The sequence below is a fragment of the Falco rusticolus genome, chromosome 13 (assembly GCF_015220075.1).
Source record: "Falco rusticolus isolate bFalRus1 chromosome 13, bFalRus1.pri, whole genome shotgun sequence".
Taxonomy (NCBI): Eukaryota; Metazoa; Chordata; class Aves; order Falconiformes; family Falconidae; genus Falco; species Falco rusticolus.
In genome coordinates this window covers 11,755,862-11,777,717 of record NC_051199.1, presented here as the reverse complement: position 1 = coordinate 11,777,717, position 21,856 = coordinate 11,755,862, and the positions used below count along the sequence as shown (strand labels likewise).

The 21,856-nt window shown below is 40.0% G+C and overlaps 1 protein-coding gene and 1 long non-coding RNA gene across 5 annotated transcripts in view; one reads left to right on the top strand and one right to left on the bottom strand.

Moving 5' to 3' along the window:
- Positions 1–3,790, bottom strand: part of RHBDD1 (rhomboid domain containing 1) — a 45,985-nt gene extending 42,195 nt beyond the window's left edge. Inside the window, exon 1 of one of the 4 annotated variants that reach the window (XR_005107200.1) lies at positions 3,698–3,790. The gene's annotated coding sequence lies outside the window, so the exon portion shown is untranslated. Of the gene's footprint in view, positions 1–3,353; positions 3,459–3,697 lie in introns of those variants that run through there. The other 3 variants (XM_037406487.1, XM_037406481.1, XM_037406483.1) reach the window with 3 other exon arrangements.
- Positions 3,791–3,842: 52 nt separating this feature from the next.
- LOC119156574 lies at positions 3,843–20,320 on the top strand. The gene is made up of 3 exons (XR_005107201.1): positions 3,843–4,152; positions 12,775–12,850; positions 13,787–20,320. It is a non-coding gene; the product is annotated as an uncharacterized LOC119156574 (long non-coding RNA).
- Positions 20,321–21,856: the final 1,536 nt, after the last annotated feature.

Here is a 21,856-nt window from a genome sequence, read left to right as displayed (position 1 = left end):
AGTTCCTCTGCCTCTTATGTCTGTTTCAGCATGAAAATTGAAAATGTTTGGGTTTTTTTATTTCTTTAATCCTCTTAAGTACTACTAGAAAGAAGCCCTTAACAAAATAAGCTTTTAAGCTAACAACTTCAACTAAAAACTGAAAACTGTTCTGCAGCATATGCCAATTACTATTCACAATAAAGTTTAGACATGTTAAACAATACACGCCAAGAATCCTTCTGGACACTTTATCCTAAAATAAATGAGATAGTCCCTTCCGTTCATTCCTCCAAAAGTTAGGTCAAATCTCATATGCAAAGCCTAAGCATTTAGGCTTTCACTTGCCTCATTAGTTTGACTATTGCTATTTAATCTGAAAATAAAAATACTTAAAGGCTGCAACCTGTCCATCGATCAGTTAAAAATACAGTTATGCAAATTGTTCGATTATAATTAGTAACTTGCAATATCACTGCCAATTTTGGACTCATGTTTTCATCCACAAGAGAAATCAATTTACTTAATATATTTATAATTATTTAAATCAGAATCAATATACAAACCTAAACATCAGAAGGAGCATCCACTGGACTTTTAAGACCTACCATTGTAAAGACCAAATATATATTCTCTGTCATCATTTGAGACTACTAACATTACCTCTAAAATGTGCTTAACTATATTTTATCAAACTGCCTTTGTTTCCTACACAGCACCCACTTCGAATTCAAAAAATCTTCAAATTATTCAGTCGGCTACAATGACACTGAAGTCACAGCAAGCAACACTTCCTTATATCACGCAAGGATGCAGCATGTAGAACCAATCAGCTTCCTTAGACCACTCTCGGGGAGATATAAACTTGAAAGTTTTAATTCTAGCTGAGGTTAGTCTGATTGTCTAAACAGTCCTTTGGTTCTAAGGAGTTACTCCACCACCATGCACAGCCAGAATCAGCTGCATATCTGTCAGAACTTCCCTCAGAGCTAAAGTTCACTAAGCACGGACTGGAAGATTTATTCTGGAAATTAAATTATGCATTTCAGACACCTGCTTAACCCTCAAGCTGATATAATGCACTATAGGTGATTTACACTTTGGGCATTATACAACAGCAGAATCTGAACAAAACCAGTGATCCCAAGTTGCAAGAAAAAAAAAATTTATAAACGTTTAAAAGGCAAAAAACCCTCAACCCTGTAACAGCCATAAGATGAATGTTATTTGATGTAACAAAGTCTTCAAAACCTTTTCGGTTTGTGAAAACTCAGAACAATTACTGACACCTCGTTTATGCTGTGATCCAGGAAATTACTGGAAATCTATTAATTATGTGACTAACCTACCACTAGATTCACTCCCTCCTGATCTTTCAGTTTCTCATTTACCTTTGGTAGGCAACCACAGTGGAAGTGGTTTGTTCACCTGCCTCAAAATCAACGCCTAATCTATGGTGAAAAGGATTTGCTTGTAATACAGACACTAATGATACTCCCTATTTCGTCGTCTGGAGACAAAGACCACACCAGTCTTCTCACAGTGAAATATAAATCAGCTCCTGAAATGGAACAACCTAATAAAGAAGCTTTTCATGGTTGTAGCTTATTCTAGTCAAGAAGCTGATTATAAATACACTGTCAAAAGAGTAGGTTTTGCTTATGTAAGTTTTATATAAAATAAATTCTTCTGCAACTGCCAAATCAGTAAGCCATTTTAGTGTAAAAGACATAAAAAGCAAGGATCTTTATAGCTTTTTATAATTTACAGATATCAAAGTCCACATTTTTGCAACTCTCCCTAGAAACTACTAAGTTGTCCTTCATTGAAACAATTAAAAAAATATCTGTTTAGGATCTATACAAGAGCCACACCAGCAATGTGTTGCCACTCTTTTTCTGGTTAGAAAACCCAGAAACAACATAGAAGTCATTTTCTCTACCTCTAAATTTATACGCCACGTATAAACACACAAAGCATCTCTGACCAAGTTACAAAGAAAAAGGAACAGATAATTTCTTTCTTTGAAGCATCAGCTGTTGCTGAACCTTTGTGGTCAGTTAGTCAGAATTACTTCATCTTAGTATTTTGACGGGAGATAATGGCCATATTAAGGCCCTTCCCAATCTTGTGGAAGGAAGCCCACACAGAAGGGTCTGGCAAACACTCTTACTGTCCCTATCTCATAACAGGCAGTAATTAGTAGCTACCTCTCAAAATGCTATGATGCATCTTACACATAATTCAAGTTAGATAAGTAAAATAATCATAAATAGCTATATTGCTGTACTGGTGAAGGTGAGGGGATGTCACGGTTTAAAAAATAAAAATAGATCGGAACAACAGTGGACTTTCAGGCCAGAGTGAAGAGTTCTCACTTCACAGATGTTTTAACTGCCTTAATTAGGGTCAGAGGTTTGGTTTTTTTACTTGATTGCAATACTTGTATGATCCTAAAACTGGGTAATTATACCAGCAGAGCATCCTCCTTTATTTACTCTTTAGATCTTTGTCATATAATTAAAATGAAACAACCAATGCACCTCAGAACTGTGCAGCATTTGGGGAAAATCTGTCTGCAGTTTGCAAGAGAAAAGGATGGGAAGCTAACTTTCTAATGAAATCAATTTTGAATAATATAGGTTAAATAGGTAATTCAGAAATACACACTTTCTAGTATTAGTATTACATTAACTCTTGTCAAGACCTTACATCCCTTCAAATTAGCAAAATGCAGCTCCAGAAACATCACTGTGCTGTCTCAGGAAATTAAATGAACTTGAGTATGATTAAATACACTTTATTATAAGCACCTAAACTACTTAAACTCAGTATTTACGCGGACATTAGAAAGTTTGCCAAATATAGTTGAGGTACATTTGTCACTTCTCCTTTGATACAGGTGCAAGTCATTTGCAGGTTTGATTTTGTTGGGGTTTTTTAAGCTTCTGAATCATTTTAACAAGAAACAGATATAGTTCTAGTCACTTTTTTTAAAACCGATTATTTACACAACCTATAAACCCCACTGCTGTAGGGAAACGGGAGTAAATTAAAAACAAAAATAACGCCGAAGCCACCCACCCACACCCTGCAGCGGCGCATTAACGTGTCACTGGGCTCTAGGCGCCCCCCCGCGCGCGCCAGCAGGCTCAGCCCGGCGGCCCCGGCCCCGCCGCTTCCACCGCCTCGGAGGCGTTCGCTACAGCCAAGTCCTACCGAAACCGGGGGCGGGCCACGCTAAACGCTGTTACAGCGCGGAATATTCGGTATTTTTGCGGTTTTTGAAATTCACTTCCGTTTCCATAAACCGCGCTCCGCCACTCCGCTCGCAGCGGCGGGGGACGAGGTCAGCTCGGCGGAAAGCAACTCACTAGGGGCCGGCACCGGAGAGCGACACGGCTTCGGGGGAAGCCTTCCCCTGCCCAGGCGCCTCTACAGCGCTTTCGCTTCCGCGTACCGGGCAGCCTCCGGCGCGGGAAGGCGGCGGCCCGCCGGGCCCGACACAGCCCCGGGCCCGCCACACGGCCGGCTGCCGCCCCCCGCCGGGGAGGAGCGGGCGCGGAGCCCCTCACGGCGCGCAGCCGGGGCGGGCTGAGGGAGGGGCCACGCCCGCCAGGAGGAGGCGCAGGGCGCCGCGCGCGGAGCCGCCGGCCCCAGCCCCGGCCCCAACCGCTCCAGCCGCCGCGCGCGCCCCCCGCCCCGCCCCGCCACTCACGTTCTCCGGCGCGCGCAGCGGCACAGCCCAGGCCCTGGCGCCGCACCACGTGACCCACCCGCCACTTCAGGCGCGCGGCGGTGGGGGGGGGGTTAAGGCCCGCCCCGCTGGCCGCGGCCGCGCATGCGCTGTGAGGCGGCCGGGCCGCCGTCCGTCAGCGGGCGGGGTGGGCTCTGGGATCGGCGGGGCGCGGCGCGGCCTGCAGCGCCTTGTTGGGCCCGCTCCGTCGTGCCGCTCGGGAGGGCGCCGCCCAGGAGCTGAGGCAATTACTGAGGAATGGGCGAGTGCCTCTTGGTAGCTTTATCCCCGCTGCAGGCAGGGGCGGCGGTGTTGAGGTGAACACAAGTTGGCGAAGATAAGGAGGTGTTTAAGAGCGGGCGAGGAACACGCCGGCTTCCAGGCAGAACCCCTCAGCGAGGACGTTCTGGCGAAATACCGGCTCCAGGTGATAAAAGGTGCCGAACTTCCCAGTGGGAAAGCTTTGAATTGTGTTTAGTCTAATAACGTCTGTGAAAGTATCGCTTACTGGTACTGCTTGCCATTAAAATGCATAATTAGGTTCCCTTTGAAAATGGCTTACTACACATGCAAAGCAGTAACTAGTTCTGTAAGTTTAATAGTTCAACTGCTTTCGGTTTTTTTCCAGCGTTAAAGGCAATTAGATGAACACGCTAGTTGCACTTCTGTAGAGTACTAGTCATTGGTGTTAAGTATTATTCCCCAAATAGTTACAGATACCTAGACTGTGAGCTTTGTTGTTGTTACTCAGTCGGGAATACATTGAGCAAATTATAAATGCCTAAAATAATAGGTTATCATAGAAATGTTGGCAAGCTGATGGTGCAAATATGTGACTAGAATGAATCATACAAAATCCATAGCCAAAGCTACATGTAAATGGCCCTATTTTGCTGTCATTTATGTGGCACTTAGGTTTCATAGAACATTTTGGCAATTTGGACAAGTATGTCATAGAATTTATAAGAAAATTGTATTCTGCCCTTCCAAAAACAGCACACAGCTCAGCAGACTGGCAGGCATGAAAGGGGCTGAATTCCTAGAAATAGGGTGGAGATCAAGTTAAAGGAGCAGACTTTGCCAAAACAAGCAACTTCAGCATAGTCTTCTCTTCCAAGAATGAACAGAAGCCAAAAGAGGAGGGCAGTTTCAGTGTGTGCCACCATTTAGACACGTTATCTTAAGCTCCTTAGTTTCAGCACATTCAGATCTGTTGCTTCAATTAATGCTAATCATAGTAATTCATAGAAATCACAGGATGTAGGAGTTATGATAGATTTTCTGTCATACACCAGGTTTTCTACTATTGGCACAATTTTCTGTAATCGTGTACTCCATTTTTATGCAATCATAATTCCAGTCCATAATTCTTAAAAGATGCAGTATTATTGCTTGAATACAGGTCCAGATCTTATTACTGGATGTACAAGTCCTGAGATTAAGGTTCTCTTCTGGGACTTAGAAGATCTGGATTTCATTCATCCTGAGTCAACCTGAGCAATCATTTATTAATATCCCATATTTTCAGGTCCTTATTGACACAGCAGGGTTAATAGAAGTCACAGGAGCAATGGAAGGCTAGAGTAAATGATGCTATCATTAATGGGCCACTCAAGTAGATAGATATAAAACCACCCCACTGTTCTTGTACTTTTTACCCAAGTGTGGGATTTGATACCCAATAAGTTCTTAAAATTGTTTTCTACACAAATTTTGCTAAAAAACCACCAGATCTTCTGTATTATTTTATATGTACATAGAAGGAAAAAAACAAACCCACCCACCTGTGGCTCTCTTTCTTGAATCTCACACTGCCGTTTACCTTATGGATTTCTTTTACAGTGGTAAAATTGCCTTAATGTTCCTTTTTCTTATCAATAAAATTGAATAAAATGAGAAATACTGTTCACAAACTGCAACTCCTTTTCACTGAAAATTTCAAAAGTTGACATATATGTCACTTAGGTGCGATTACCTGGCTTTCCTCACAGTGAAAAATGTTCTTGAGGAAGGATAGCCATTTAGTTCAGCTGAAAGGCTGGCACAGAAAAGCTTAGTTCAGCTAATGTATGACAATACCTCTTTCCTTTGAAGTGACTATTAACAGTATAGGTTCTGTTTCCTAGTTATGGCTGGCCTGATTAGAAAGAGAATTCAATACTTGGAAAGAAAATAAGGAAGAAATAAACAAAAACATCATTTTCATAACCCACATACACTTAGCAGAGGAGTGACGCATACAGTTAGCACTGCTTACGCCTTACTGCTAACTATATAATCCATGTAAATATTTATAATACAGCTATTATCAGTGTAAACATACAGCTTAGTCCTATGTTGACCCATAATGAAAAAGTGACATTGAGATCTTTCCTTTGCTTAATAGCACAAGGTTTAAACAGGTTTTAGGAGCAGTAGAGCAGGTCTCAGAATACTCATTTTTCTAAGACTTATACTGACGCTTTTCAGCACGAAATAATTGGGAAGGAGCAGCATGCTATGGAATGCATGGATGCAAATTAAATCCATATCTGAAGGATATTTTTTTAATTAATGCTGGGAATCTGATAGCAGCATATTTGAAACACTGTTTATGTTAATCTTCAAGGAACTAGTTAGGACTGGCCTGCAAATGTAAGAAGAATGTCAAAGCGTAGTTATGGTAAAGGAACTGTGACTTTCCTAGACTGTGAGTACGTGACAGTGTTTACAAACAGTAGAAGAGAGAAGCAGTAACCCAGAATTTGATACAGGGAATATTATGAGTCTGTCAGAAAATTAACAAAATACAGATGATTAAAGGATCAGTTTAAACATGTTATTAGTTTATATAGAGCTGTGGTACCGCTGCTACCATTCTGGTTCTGAAAACAACTTAATGCTTTGGAAACCAGAGGCACGTCCTTCTGAGAGATACATACGGAAATACGATCTGATAGCAAATGGTTTGTATGAATTCAGGGTTTACTCCTTTGGAGTCTTTGATCAGACATTAACTTTGTCTTTGCTTCGTAGCCCACCCATCCTAACTTTTCCTTAGCTGGCGTTGTACTTTCTCCAGTTCAGCTGCCATCATCACCAACACTATAACTTCATAATACGATATGGACAAGTGGAGTGAAAAATGTAGATGCTTTCTGTCCAGCTTATAGAGATAAAAAGGAATATATCCTGGAGGCTCTTGATCTGTTCAAATAGTCTGCCAGAAGGAACAGAAGAAACATCTGGTGGAAAATAAAAGAGTGTGTTGGTCTGAGTGTGGGCCGGAAGAAACAGAGTAACATCAAAAAGGTTGCGTAACACAGCCAAAGGGGTGTTTGATCATCTAGTCACTTCTTGCTTATCCAGCTACTTCCACATTGCATTGAGGGACTTCAGTTAACCCAAAGCATTTTTGTCCTCAAAAGTCTACACTGTTGTATATGACCAGAGGAGAAGATAGCAGACCAAAAGGCAGTGTTAGGGAAATTAATTTGTGAAATATGCCAAGAAGATGGTACCAGGCGATCCCTCTATGCAACTAAAGGGTTTTCTAAAAAAACGTATCAAACCAAAGAGAATATGATTTGAGCTTACTGGTGAAAACAAACTATAATATAAAAAGTTACTGGTTATGGAATAGCAAAGGAGTAACCTGCTGTCATCTAAAATTGATTTTAAAACATGTATATGCAAACATTTATCTTCATTTTGTTTGACCACAGGAATGTTAAATAATCATTACTAAATTGTTAACCATAATACTATAGGCAGAAAATACTCTCTTGAACACAGTTCTTTTTTCAGTGGCAACGTAATTTACATCTCATCATTCACTGTTTGTACAAATCATGAAGTTAAAGTATGTTCTGCTGCTGGCAGGGAATTTTTGTTAATACTTGAGCTGTGAAAATTTTATGATTATTTCCCATTTCTATAAAGCATTCACATAATGCTTTGCTTTATGGAAACATGGGGTTTGATCCATTTTTTAATGAAATTTTAATGGATTTATGACAAGAATGTATCAGTAATCTGGTGACATCTTTGTGTGCTCCATTGGCCTGCAGGATGCCAGGACAGTGGAAGCAATGTGCTCCCTGGGGGAGATGAAACGTTGATTTGTAGTACTGCCAGGTTCCCAGCCCTCAAAGTTGGGCTAATCCAGAGGCAATAGTGGAGGGTTTTATCTGGCGCTCCTTGTAAAGAAGGATTTGTCAAAGACAGTAAAAGATTTTCTCCAGAAATTACATTAAGCCCCTTTTGGGAAGTCTTTTCTTGCTTTGTATTTTCTCATGGTTATTTGAATAGACTTCAGGTTCTGCATGTTTTTGTTTTTTTATACTAACCTTGGTTCTACAACATATATGCTCACCAATCCATCTCATGTCCCCTGCAGAGAGGGTGAGGCAGAGGCAGAGGCGGGGAAGCATTTGGAAGAGGGGCTGATACCAGTGGAAGACTGATCCTAAGATTTTACTTCACGATTCAGACTTTTTGTTTTCGCACAATGAAAGCAGCTGTATTTCCCTTGAAAATTTCCATCACAGAAGTAGTAAAGAGGCATAGTATGTCATAATATTCAAAATGTTGAAATCAGGGTTGATTATTTTTGGGTTGGCTTTTTATTGTTTTTAACTTAATGGGCTTTCTAAAGCTGTTTTTAACATACTGAGTTTTCTTTAACAAAACTAAGCCTAACAAAGGCACCTGTCATGGCTCAAAGTGCATTGATAAGCCCAATTGCCCTGACCAGTTTCACCTGGGTCTCCCTACCCGCAGGCCCTGCAACCAGGAGCCCCATGTTAAGGTCAGCCCCGGGAGTTTACTCCTTTTTTGAGTGGGGCTGTAGCAGCATTGGTCTCCCGCTCCACCACAGCCTTGCCCAGGTTATGGGTCTTGCTGAGCTGGGCCTGGGCTGATGGCTCAGCCTTGCCATCTTGGTGTTGTGTCTGACTTTGACTTTGCCTTTGACCTGCCTTGTCACCCAGTCTGCCCTGTGGTTTGGGCTTTTGGTTAAACCTGGCTGCCGCCCCTGGGCCTCCCCTGCCCCTTGCGCGAGTACCATGGGGCTGGGCTCCCTTCACGCAGGTTGTTCCAGAGTAAGAAAGAGGAAAATAGGATATTTGAGGCAGTGAATCTGCAAGTGGCAATTCAAAGCTGGTAAGGTCTATTAAAGCATTATTTTATTTTTTCTGTTAGGATTCTGTTTTTAAAACTTTCAGTAGAAATTACAAAGCTGCTGTAGAAAGGGGAAAAGTAAATTAAGAGAAGGTCGGACTGGCTTTTTGAAGCATTTAAGCATTTTTAACATAGAAAATAATGTCTGGATTATAATCAAACTAAGTAAAACCACTGAATATTGCCAAACCTGGAAGCTTGTGTTTTGTAGCAGGTTTGTAGTGTTACCCAGGTTCATCTTGGGAGAATTTTCACTCTAACCTGGCAAATTTTTTTTTTTATCAGCTACTGTAGATGAGAAAAGTAGACAAGTTTTCAGGTGCATAATGCTTTGTTCAGATCTGAAATAGAAGCAGTGGACTTCAAAGTGAAATAAAAATTGAGGGGCTTTTTTCTTGATTACCTTTAGAGCATATGGGAAGTTACACATAGCAGCTGAATGGAAATGACTGGTGAGTGTGCTGGGGATGATGCTTTTTCTTGTGCATGTATAGGAAATAAGAATTAGTCTTTGGCTTGGTTTCAAACAGCAAGTTTCACCTTTGTTTTTCTGTTAGTGCTGCTGTAGCTGTGGTGGTCTCCTCAGAATGAAGAGTGTGTGGACAGTCATAATACTGCTTGCTGGTGGCACCAACAAATGCAGGTGGAAGCTGTCCTTCCGACCTGGGAGAGCAGTGGGAGATTCCTCCATGGTACACTCTCACTGCCTCTCATGACATGCAGCTGAGGCTGAGAAATGGTCTGCCATGGCGCAGTGACTGTGCGCACAGCTGCAACAGGTTGCTGTCCTACTACTCTAGGTTATTTTCCACTCTGCTGAAGATGATTACCTGTCAGTCGTCTGCTGATAGACCTTTCTAATCTTTAAACTAAATCAGAAGGCTAGGTGCTTGAGATCAGATTGCAGCTGTCTCCAGGGTGTGGGTGGAGCAGGCAAGATTCACATCATCCTCTACATGTGCTGAGAAGATGCAGTACAGCTCCCAGCTAGAACAAGTAATACAGTCTGGGGCTGTCCTGTCCCCCAAGCCATCTCCACAGAGGGGATCTCACACTTCAAAGGCCGTCTCTAGAACAAAGCAGAGGTTGGAACAGAGGGCTTTCGATTGGCATGGAATGAGCACCGACAAGGGCATAAAGATAGTGCTCAGCCATCTGCATGGGTGTTTATGCAAACTTTCTAGGACTTGTTCAGTTTTCTGGGGATCTTCTGGCTTTCTAGGTAGAAGGGCAAGTTTTTCAGCCATTAGTGGGATGAACCCTCTTGCTTCCCAGAGTCAAAGAATTCCCATGGGGATCGCCCCAGGGACCTCTTCCTCTCCTAAAAAAACTTGTGTCTATTTTCACCTTTTTCTTTCAGCAGCTGAATAATATATATTTGTGATATATTTACTTCAATTATTCATTGTGTGGTTTAATTTTGATCTGTGTCCAATGAGCTTGAGGAATGTGTTTTTTAATTACTTTCCTTGTTCTCTTTACTGGCTTTCCATCTGTAAAATAATGGTCTTCAGCAGCTTTCTGGCTTTTGGCATTGCGTAGTGCCTAGATCAGTTACAAGGTGACTCAGCATTCTGCACAGCCTCTTGTGAAGATTTCAGCCAGGCCTTCACTTGATTAATGAGCATTGGCCTATTCTTGAGATAAATTCATGCTGGATTTTGCCCAAGGGCTACAGAGTGGGTACTCCAGGGAATTTAGTGGAAGAAATCTGTACTTGAAATGACTTTTCTTTGAAATCAGTTTACTTAATGATTGCTTGCTTGAAGGTAATACCACTGATAAGGAGGAAAAGCGAGTCAAAATGTAAGAGAAGTACGTTCATTAGATTTTTTTCTGTCTTGTTTGTGTATTAAAGCCAGCTCTCTCTCCGAGGAAAGATAATGTGGCAGACCCTATAGTGGGCCATGTCCCTGAGGTAGGTGGGAGCTCACAAGACGTTAGCTTGCATCTGCATGGTGCCTTTCAGCAGTGGCGTTTGTGACACCGGCGCCTTGGCATTGAGCAGTAGTCCCCCTCCTGCCCCTGCCAGATACCTGCTTCGTCAGTGATGACTGGCACATCCGTGTTGGTATCAACCACTAACCACATATACGAGCATGTTTTAGTGGATTTCCTGAAGAATTAATGTATGGCAATTTTACCTGTCTGCTAGCTTCCCCCAGTAACTTCTGAATCAGTTGACCAGTTTCAGTCTCACCTACCAGAGGTGTGGGTTGCTGATGGGCTTCACCACCTCCTGCAGCTGCTGCTCGTGGTCAGTCTTTTTGGAGAGGGAGCTGCTCTGTGCCAGGGGATGGGAATGGCAGAGGGTGTGTATGCAAGTCTGGGAGCTGAGCTCAGTTAGTGGAGACATGGCAAAAGACACCAAGTTTGTCTAACAGGCCTGTTCATCACAGCACGGATTGTTTTTAACTGTGCCCTCTTGGCAGCTGAGGGGCTGTGCATCAGAGGACTTGTAAGCTCACACAGCTTCACCTGCCTGTACCATGTGGTGGTTCTTCAGACAACCAGTCAGAGATGGGTAGGAGACTTTAGAGAGACTTGAAACCATTGGGTTGGGAATGGGAAGCAGGGAGGGAGAGGGGCAGAAAAGCAGTATGTAGGGAACATCCCAGGGAGTTGACAGCACTATGATTGAACCTGATACTCAGAACAGGCAAGCGGGGTTAATTTTTCTGCTACTCGTGACTTCTCCATTTATATAAGAAGTTGGACACCTGTTTTCATGCGCCATTGGGGGAGGGGTGTTGAAATACTTAACAAAAAAAATTACCAATTGTATAATCTGTGCGGTTTTTGAGTACTACTGTTGGTGTATCAGAGAAGTGTTTTGCTGAAGGAATCATATGTGGTTCTGCAAATGCCAGGTTCATTTGCAGAAGGACAAGAAATAAATGGATATGTGCACAAAAAAGTCAATATACTGAAATGAAGAAAGCAACAGAAGACAAAACACAGTATGTGTGTTTTTAGACTATCTGTCAATCTAAAGTAATAATAAATAAGTAAACAGAACCTTTTTAATTCGTGCAAGTTAATCCCTTTCAGGGCTGAATTAACTAAAGCATATCCCTATGAAATAACCTTCATTATATAAATCAGTGTGCTGATGGATTACTGAGTTTGCAGCCAAAAAAACGCACCGCCATAGGTGTGAAGTTTCCTGATCATCTAATAAATTGATAACTTTGAAGTCTAGTTGTGACAATTTAAATGTCATCACTATTAAACAAGTTGCCAAAATGCAAACAACCATCCTAAGTCATTAAAATGTAATTATAAAGGACAGCTGGGTCTACTATCAATCTGGGCTGTGGGGATTTGTAATGGGGAAAAATATGAAACTTTCACACAAACAGAATGAGACTGCTGTATGTGCCAACCAGAGCCTGCATGGGAAGCAAGGGAAATGTATTTTGTGCATACAGAGTTACTGATGCTTGTGTATGGCTGCGTTACTGAGATGGACATCGGGGTCAGTGACAGCGTGACATCCAGCAAATGTCTTCACCTTCTCTCTACCATGTATCAAAAGTCCTTTTGCTTATTAACAGCGTAGGCATGCCCAATGAGAGGCAGATAGACTGGGTGGCAGTTACAGTCTAGCAGAAATGACTATGAAACAGGACTAAATTTGCTGTGTTGTGGAATGACAGCACAGGTGGTGTAATCCTTGTTTTGAGAACCAGGTGGACTTTAGTTGATAATGAAGGTAGGCTTTTTGGCCGAGAGTAGTAAAGAGTAAAGTGACTATAAGGCTTTGTAGGCATGGACCCAATATGTTTATGAAAGCTGTGTTTAGTATATTGATAACTAAATTATAGAACTTTCTTTTTTTATGTTTATTATTTGCTCGATACATATTTTCTTGACACTTTGAAATGGCCGTGATGCAGACAACGAACCCAATCCCTCCTCAGGACTTGCAGCACCTCCTAGCTCTACAGTCACATTGGTTTCAGCTACATCCCAGTAGGTTCTGTCTGTTATTCAGCGATGTAGCATGTAGTTGATTAGATTTACGGCTTTAGATTAGATACGTACAGTAGAAATGGTGGAAAAAGCTAGAACTGTGATACTGCTTCATTAAAATAGTAGCCCCAAAAGGCCCCACAGTCTTTTGGTGTATTATTTATATGTATTATGGAGCTACAACAGCTGCTAGCTTCCATAATTAAGCCCCATTTTCCCTAAATGTGGCAGGAGGGGTGAAATAAGTGGGAATTGCTGATAATTGGGAAAATTTTAAAAGACATCTTTTATATTATGTATATTAATGCATATAAAATTCAGGTATTGGATAATTTTTTGAGGCTTTTAAAAATCTAAATAGATTTTTTTATAAGTATGAGTGCTAGCATATTATTTGAAATAGCGTGATTCTTTTTTTCCTGTATATCAGCCTATAGCAGCACATCACTCTCACAAAAACTGAGTATGTTGCAAACAATTCCAAGGTGTGTTCTAACTGATCAATATTCCTGAAATATTTAGATGTCAAATTCTCCATCTATTGTTCCACTATGAAATAAATCCTTGTGGTGTCTTGGGGCATTCATTGCACTGAAAAACTTGTTAATTTATTCTCACTAAGAAAAGTGCGCTATTGCATATGGGTGTTCACAAACCATTCATTTCCTTCCTTTTTGTGTACTTGGAAATGATATAATAACTGGGCGTACTAGTGTAATTATCTACCTTTCACTTTTGTAAATTGTAATTTTTATTTGTTTTGTAATAAGAATCTGTTGGTACGGAGCTTAGAGAAACACTTAAAATTATGAACTGTTTCTAATGAACAGATTGTTTTCTGATGCAAATGGAAAGCCAAGTTTAGAGTTGTGTGGTTTTTTTTTTAACGCAGAAGGATACAGCCTCTCAGCAGACTTTGTCCTTATTTTCTGACAGATTTGGACTGCCCTACTGAAAAGCATAAACAAGCCTCAGCCTTTCAACAACAGATATGGGACACTAACCTGCCAAATACAGGAAAATGAATAAATGGAAGAACAATAGAAGTCAGTAAAGTAGGAAATCTCATGCAGTGTGAATGATTTCCTATATAGCATAAGCAAAATTTTCTGCTCTTTGTTTCTCACAGCTACACTCAGGATAAATAAATTTTTGTCACCAATGCTGTTACAAAAAGCATGCAAATTCCAGAGATCACACTGGCTAATGGATGGGATGGTTATTTTGGAAGGAAAAATAAGCTTTCCTATAATTTCCATTCATGTCGTCCCAATGTGAGATGACAGTTTACTGCAGGTTTAGGAAATTAAAATAAAATGTTACTTTTCCAGGTGCACTGAAGAGGCTTTGAAATTAGTGAAGGTGAAGTGAAATGGTATTTCTCACTGCACAGTGAGAGTCAGCAAGATGACATTGTAAAATATCCTTAGTAATAGTCAGTTAGAAAGTCTGCAGGGGATGAGGTCAAAGAAGGGTTAGCAGCTGACATCAAATCAGAAGCCAGATGTGCTGACCTTTAATCATAGGTTTTTGCAGGCTTTTTTTTTTTGGACTGCAATACAGCATAACATTATTGAATTCACCTTTAGATTAAGCTGGTCTGCTTTGACATATACAAACCCATATGCAAGTTAATGGCTGTGTCATCCACTTCATTATGCAAGCTTTGATAACAGATCAGTGAGGTGACCTCTGCAAGCACTACTTTTCAAGGTCCTTAACCATTTGCATTTTCAATAAACAGAAAGTGGCACTCCCCATTTAGGTCATGTTGGATCATTAGTTTGGCAGATACAAATTAAACCTAGGAATAGTAATCTGTGACATGTTTTTCTTTTTTCTTGCAAGATCACTTAGAAATATTTAATTCAGCACTATGTTGTGATGAAAGTCATCTGTTCATGTACTGATGCAAGATCTTTGGTGTTGCAGAGAAAGCATTCTTGGAGAGAGTGTTCCTACCACAGGCATAGGTATTACTCAGTGGACTGAAGTTAAGCATGGTCAGAAATTTTTGAAGGATCAAAATTTCTTGGGGAAAAAAATTACATTTTCATAAGGGTCAGTAGATGACAAAGTTAAGATTATATATGCAAACCCTAACTGATCCTTGTTGCTTATATGTGATTCTGCAGCCTTTGCTTGCAAAATCATTTTGCAGAGGATTTTTGCGTTAGAGCTGAAATGAAAGAGGGCCTGACATGGTGCAATTTCTACTAGTTTAAAAAATGTTTTTGGGTGGTTTAATAGAAGCTTAATATAATGATATATTGATGTAGTGTTTTCTTTATTCAGAGGGTATGCTTCTGACTTGCTTACTTACACAGTGCTTACTCAACAAACTGCATAGTAATCAGTAGTATTAAGGTCAGTGGCAACAGATCTGTCTCTCACATTGTACACTGAAGACAACATTTACTGAATATTGCGCTGGTGTAGAATTAAACGGATTGCTGATTCCACTGAAATTACCTACCTTTCATGCAACTTACAGGAAAGCATTTAGCCAGGGGCTGGCCGGTGGGCGTATGCCCTTTGCAGTCTTCACTGTGCATAGTCCAACTTGAGTACTGAATAAGGAAGGTATGCAAAAGAGATGGCTTGTTTCTTAGATTCATTAACATCTGACCCTTTTCCCAGTGAGGTGGGAATTGTGTGCTCCGACAACAAAAGACCTTGGTGGTGTCCATGATGACCTGGAAACCCACATAAAATGTTATAATCACTGCTATTGGCATAGTATCCCAGTTCTCAGGTACTGAAACTGCAGAACTCAGTGGTCTGATCTATCTTGTTTACAGGGCAAGGGGAGGCAGATATATAGATCAGGCTTCTCCTGTGTCTGAATTTAGAGTCTATTTCCTGTATTTCTTAGCTCCTATTTCACTCTTACTTTTGTATTCTATCCTTTGTACATACTAACTATTTCTGTGGGAAAGCACAGTTAAATTATTTTAACACTTAAACCTGAGTTGTGTCCTAATTTCATCTGGGTGAGGAATTTCAAGCCAACATGTTTTGGTGGTTTTGTCTCCTGCTCGCAAGAGTTTCATCCAGGAGGTTGGTCTCTTCATTTCTGAGGAATGCAGCTAACCGGAAAGACTGTGGTCACAGATTTTTTAAAAAAAAAAAAAAAAAGAAGTCTTGGCTATGTAATGCTGCTTCCACAGAGCTGACTGCCATTCTCCAGTTGGCCTGACAAGCCTCCACTGTACTGTTTGGTGAAGGCTTTGCACTTCTAAACAGGTATGCTTCACTTGCAAGTCTTAAGATTTCTAAGTATATACCTAAATCATATAGGCATGCTGCCGCTTTGAGGTGTGATGTGCAAGTCATAGATTTAAAACACAGGATTTATGAACCACGGGGTAGCATCCATGTTGTATTCCTACTCTGTTGGGCCATGAAGCCCTGTGGAAACCTCCAGCTGGATGGCAGAGGTAGATGCTGCAATCCAGTTCATCAGCTGTAATGCTCATAAAAAGGACACCTGTGACGTAACTGATGGGTTTATTCTCACTCTGAAGTGACTGGTGCCAGTATTAGGGACCAGATTCAGCTGAGAGGGAGGGCATGACTCATATCTTTTCATACCTTGGTTTTTAGAGTTCTCTCCGACAATAAAAGAAAGGTAGTGAGCTTAATTCCTACCAAAACCAGAGCAAGGCTGTGGCAGACTGGTGATGCTGTACTCTGCTGTAGCACATATATGCAGGACCTTGGTGCACCTGTGTTTAGGACACTAATGCATTTAAGCAAGCTGGACCTAAGACTTATAGCAAATTTTCTATAGCACTCTAACAGAAGAAACTGGATAACCTACAGTAGCTTAATTAAAGTTAAAAGAAGATGTTTGAAGTTAGTTAAATATGAAAAGTGTTCATAATGAGAATGAATTCCTCTGGGATATTTTTTATTAGTTTTTCCACCCCATGGACAGCTTTGGACTGGAGGTTAAGAACAAAAAGCTGGATGCTTCCGCTGAAATTTTCCATATAGAACTAATTACTGAGGCAACATTGTAACATATCTTTCTGTTCCAGACTTGACAACCTTTTCAGATGATTAGGGGGAAGCAGACCTCTCTATTAAATTTTTTCAGGTTGTTCTGCAGACTCAGGAAGACATTATTTATACTCTGTTCATGTATTTAAGTTGATCTTTGTCATTGTGTGGCCAGAAACATCTGTTTTAAACAACAGAAGCTGAGATTATTAATCACTATTCTATAGGAAGGAATTAATTCAGTAGCAAACTGCATAGCTATAGAATCATGCAGTAACTGGAGCCTTGCGATAGCACGGATAATTGAGGGTTTCATTGTATTGAGGTGTCAGTCTGCATCTGTCATCACTGCTAAATAATTTTTAAGGGCTTAAAAAGCCCAAGAGGTATCCTGTCCCCGTAAGAAATTCAAAATTCATTTCTTCCTATCTCCTGGGTGCTATTTTTAGAAACAGCGGAAGAAACAGACAAATCAGTCTAGTAACTCTATTAGTGTCTACAGTTTAATCCTATGAAAGGGAGAAGTAAGGCAATTGTAGTCATCTGCTGAAATCAGAACATCCTTAGTAGCACATTGAGGTTTTATTTTTTACTAAGTAATCAAATTGGAAAATTGTGTGATCCTCAAAGATTCTCTCTGAGGAAAGCAAACAGAGGAACAGCAAATGGATACAGAAGGGGTGTTTGGAGGCTGCCTTTATGAATGCTGACAGTAACAAGGAAATGATAGGGTGCAAAATATACTGAATAAAGCAGAATACTTCACAGTCTTTACGCTAGTTTTTGTACTTGTGAAATGAAACAATAAATACAGAAGTGATCCAGGCAGCTAGATGAATGGAAATAGTGCAAACCTGCGGAGGTCTTGGGTGAGAAATAAGTGAAGCTGCCCTATATTTACTTGAAAAACTGGGCCCTTGAATGAAGAGCCCTCAAAGAAAAGGAGAACAAAGATAGGATTCCTGCAGGAAGTAACCTCATATGTAAAAACATTACTGAATGGGGAAACCTTAGCTTTGTGTTCTGCCCTTGAGTTTTAGACCTGTAGTTCTGGCTTTCTTCAAATAGAGACTGCAAAGTCAAGAGCATGGTCCTGCCCGTTTGTGCACAGAGCTGAGCACCGTATCTCCTAACCACACTGTAGTTACATGAAGGGAAGCCCTGAAAATCAAATATAAGCAACCTATTTTACCACTTGCTCCCTCCCCCCCCATTTTGTCATCACCCTGATTTTCCCAGATTTTACAATTGTGCCTTGCTGGCTCCTTTCAGTCTACCTAAATCCATTAATTGAAAAATGTTTTATTCCTGTCTGTATCAGAGAAAAAAAAAATGTTATCCACTTTGAGACCCTTATCTCCATAGGAGGTTTCATGTCTTGGGTAAAAAAAACCCAAACAGCTACTTGCTGTACTTTCAGTGTAAACACCAGCACGTAAATCTGTATAAGGAGACCATGGAAACACGTTGCTCGTAGACTCTCTTTTCTGGACTGTATGGGAGGACAGTGTTCTCTGAATCTGTTGGCTAATAATCCCCAGTAATGCTTTGTAAAAAATAATCTAATGCATGTAAAAACCTAATAAGAGAGGAGGATGTATTTATGTAAATTAACTAAAACATCCTTCAAGAATTATGCATTAAGTGGTTAGAAAAGCTAGTAGAGAATAATAGGCGTGGAGACCTTCTTCTGTTTGTCAGCAGCCTGTTAAATGGTTGGAGCTGCTGTAGCACCACGCATGCCAAATAGATGCAAAATAATTTTCATACTAGAAAATCATCTGACAGCAATAACTCAAGTATATGTTGTATTCAGGTATTTAACTTGTCTGTATGACTACTATTATTTAATACTTGTGTGTGATTGTATATGAATGCATAGCACAAACGAAATACGAAATATACTTACTTTACTTATTAGCATTACAAATTCTTATTAGCATTTCATGGGCAATTTTCCTGCAACAAACTTTCGTCTGTTCACTTTGAAATTAATTGAGAATTAGGCACCTGGATTTCTTTAAAGAGCTGGCTTTCAGTGTCCAAAGTTAACAAAAACAGTTATTTTGTTTAAAGAAATGGATTGTCAGCTCAATTTTTTATTTACATTATAGGAGCAGTTTGTGAAAGAGGTGAAAATTGTGCTCTGTTTAGATTACCTTTATGGTGTTTTAAGGCAGCACGTAGTTTTTTCTGATTTTAGCAAGCACCCTAAGCAGACCAGATGCCATTTAGTTTAGATAACTTGGCTTAATTTTTGAGAAAAGCAATTACTCTTGATAATAATAGCAGCTAGTCAGATTTTTTTTTATTTGTAATTATAGCTGTGGGGTTTGTTAAGATGTAGGTCTTGGGGTGAGTACAGATCCTGGTTGAGAAACAGGAGAGAATGGAAGAGCCCAGCCCAAGAACTCTGCAGAGCCTCTTATCCTAATTGTGTAACTTCAGAGGCTCTGTAAATGGATGTGACATGTTATACATCTTCTAAAAGAGCTATCAGAATTTAAAGAAAATTAAACTCTTAAGTGAATGTTTGATTTGTAATGTTTGCCTCACAGTTAATGGTCTCTTTGTCTCATTCTGCTCAATGAGATTTTCCTTAATTCAGCTAATACAGCTTTTCCAGATAAGCATATGTGTATAAATTAGTATTTCCTTTTCTTTCTATGTATCCTACACTTTTCTTTCTGCTGCAATATTTTCACTGTAAACAGAAACAGTTTACCTTGGCCCTGGAATTAACAGTAACTTGGATCTCCTCAGTTTACTAATGAAACTTGAGTTTGAACTGATTTACCAAAAAAATATTTTTTAATATACAATTGAACTCAATAATTGTTTTATGGCTGGATCAACGCTTGTACTTTGGATTACAAGCTGTTTCCTATCTTCTTGTTTCTGGTATTCAGAAGGAAGGAAATATTTCTCTATTATTAAGCTCCCCAAAATCTCAAAAGACCATTTTTGGAAGGAAATTGCAGTTTCTATTAAACTTTCTTTTTATCTAAAATTTCTTCAAAGTACTTGCTAGAAACAAATTATGTAACAGCACTGTTTGACAGATTTATTTAGGGATAAACGTACATACTGGTTTGGCAAACAGCTTTTAGTTGTGTACCTTCAAGTTTTCTCCTTTGCTCATAAAAGACAAAAAATGATCTTTTTATGACAGTCCTAAAGTCATCTCTGATTCAGATCACCTCAGATGGAGGATTGAAGATGAAAACAAAACCCCATTATTTTATCACAGTCCTTTTTGAACCTGGTAGATCTTAGACACGTGATAAACCAACTCTGAGTATTTCAGTAATTTAATCTATATACAATTCTACAATAGTTGGGGGGAAAAAAAAAACCCCAAACACCAAAACCCAACCCCCTTAAATTTTAGCCTACAGGGCAAAACTGCTGGCTTTCTGGGACCAGTGTCTGATTTCCTTGCTCAATGCTAAAACGTCTGACATACTAAAATGTAAATAGAGAAACAGTGTTTAAGAAGGCAGATTAACTTTACATTTCTTCACATTTGATTTTCTTGGTCATTTATATTTAAAAAAAATAATTTACTAATACCATTACTAAATCCTCCATCAAATGGGAGCCATTTCCGTCAATGGAGTCCCATTGATATGTGTTTCTGGACAATAATCCATATTGTTTGGCATTCCTGAACTTCAAAACCCCAAACCCCATTACTTCACACCCCATTAGCTATTCTATGCTTTTGAACCAGATCAGTATTTCTAATCTGAGAAATCACTATTTGGAATCACCTCTTTGGGGTGACCAAGACATTCAAATGCTTAGGGGCAGGTGCCCAGTCTTGGGTGACTGGTGCCATTTCAGGTGCTCAGCACATCTGAAGTGTTTGCACAGGACTGGTGGGTGTCATCCATGGTCCACGCAGGAGGTTTTTCTGGAGGACTACCTGCAGTGGTTCCTCTCTGCACCTTCATCTGAGTCCATGAAATATTTGCAGCAACCAGGATCAGCAGGTATTTTTGAGAATAATATTCTTGCTCATGACCTTAAATTTGACCTTATTTAAGCAATAATAGTAACTATGTTTCAGGTAAGTAGGAGTTACTAACTTCCATTAGGCTGAAACAAGTTTCCTCAGGATGGCCCCCAAGATGATTGTTCTAATTTGGCACGTATCATTTAAGTGGTAATTACTATGGTAACACTTTAAATGCATGTGGTGCCTTTCATTTTATACAGCAAACCTGTACTAAGTAGAAGTAGGAGTTGAGAGAAGATAATGGATTTTGACTAGACTATTCAGAGCAGGCTAGAAAAGGAAACATATGAATAGTGGAAAAAAGAAAAATGTGGTTTGAGTTATTTTTCATGCAGTCAGAACTCAAAACAATTGATTGGATTTTGTCTAAGATTTCCTGAATTTGCTTTATGTCTGAGATCAGTCATGAAAACTTTGGTCCTGAAAGTACAACAAAAATTGTGTAATGTGAAAATGGGATTTAAATTCTTTCAGTGCCTGCCTTTGCATGATAAAACGTATGAACTTGCAGGCATGCTTACTCATCAGTGGGCATATATGAAAGTAAATTTTTTTTCAGTGCTTGATACAGCCACCCCCACCATCCGCCCTGCAAATCCTCCCCAAATGCAGATAAATCCTTTTGGTAACTGAGGCAAACTAAAGCACAGTCTTTAACATACCTAAATGTGCTTATGCCATATTTTTATATTTAAAGATTAAAGAGGTCTCTCTGAAAAAAACCCTGTAGCTAATGACCTGCACTTGAATCAGCTACAGGTGCATCTAGAAATCAAGGGAAAAACAGACTTTGGATGACAACTTCTACCTGAGCATTTTACCATACAACTTTTTGATCCCTGATGTAAGGCCTCCTTATGGGGGTAATGGGTAAAAACCTTCAGCAGAAATCTGCAGACAGGAAGAGGTAACAGAAGACTGGTGACAACTGCATCCAGTTAAGGTGATTCCAAGGAGAGTCCACTTCAGATGATCCTAGA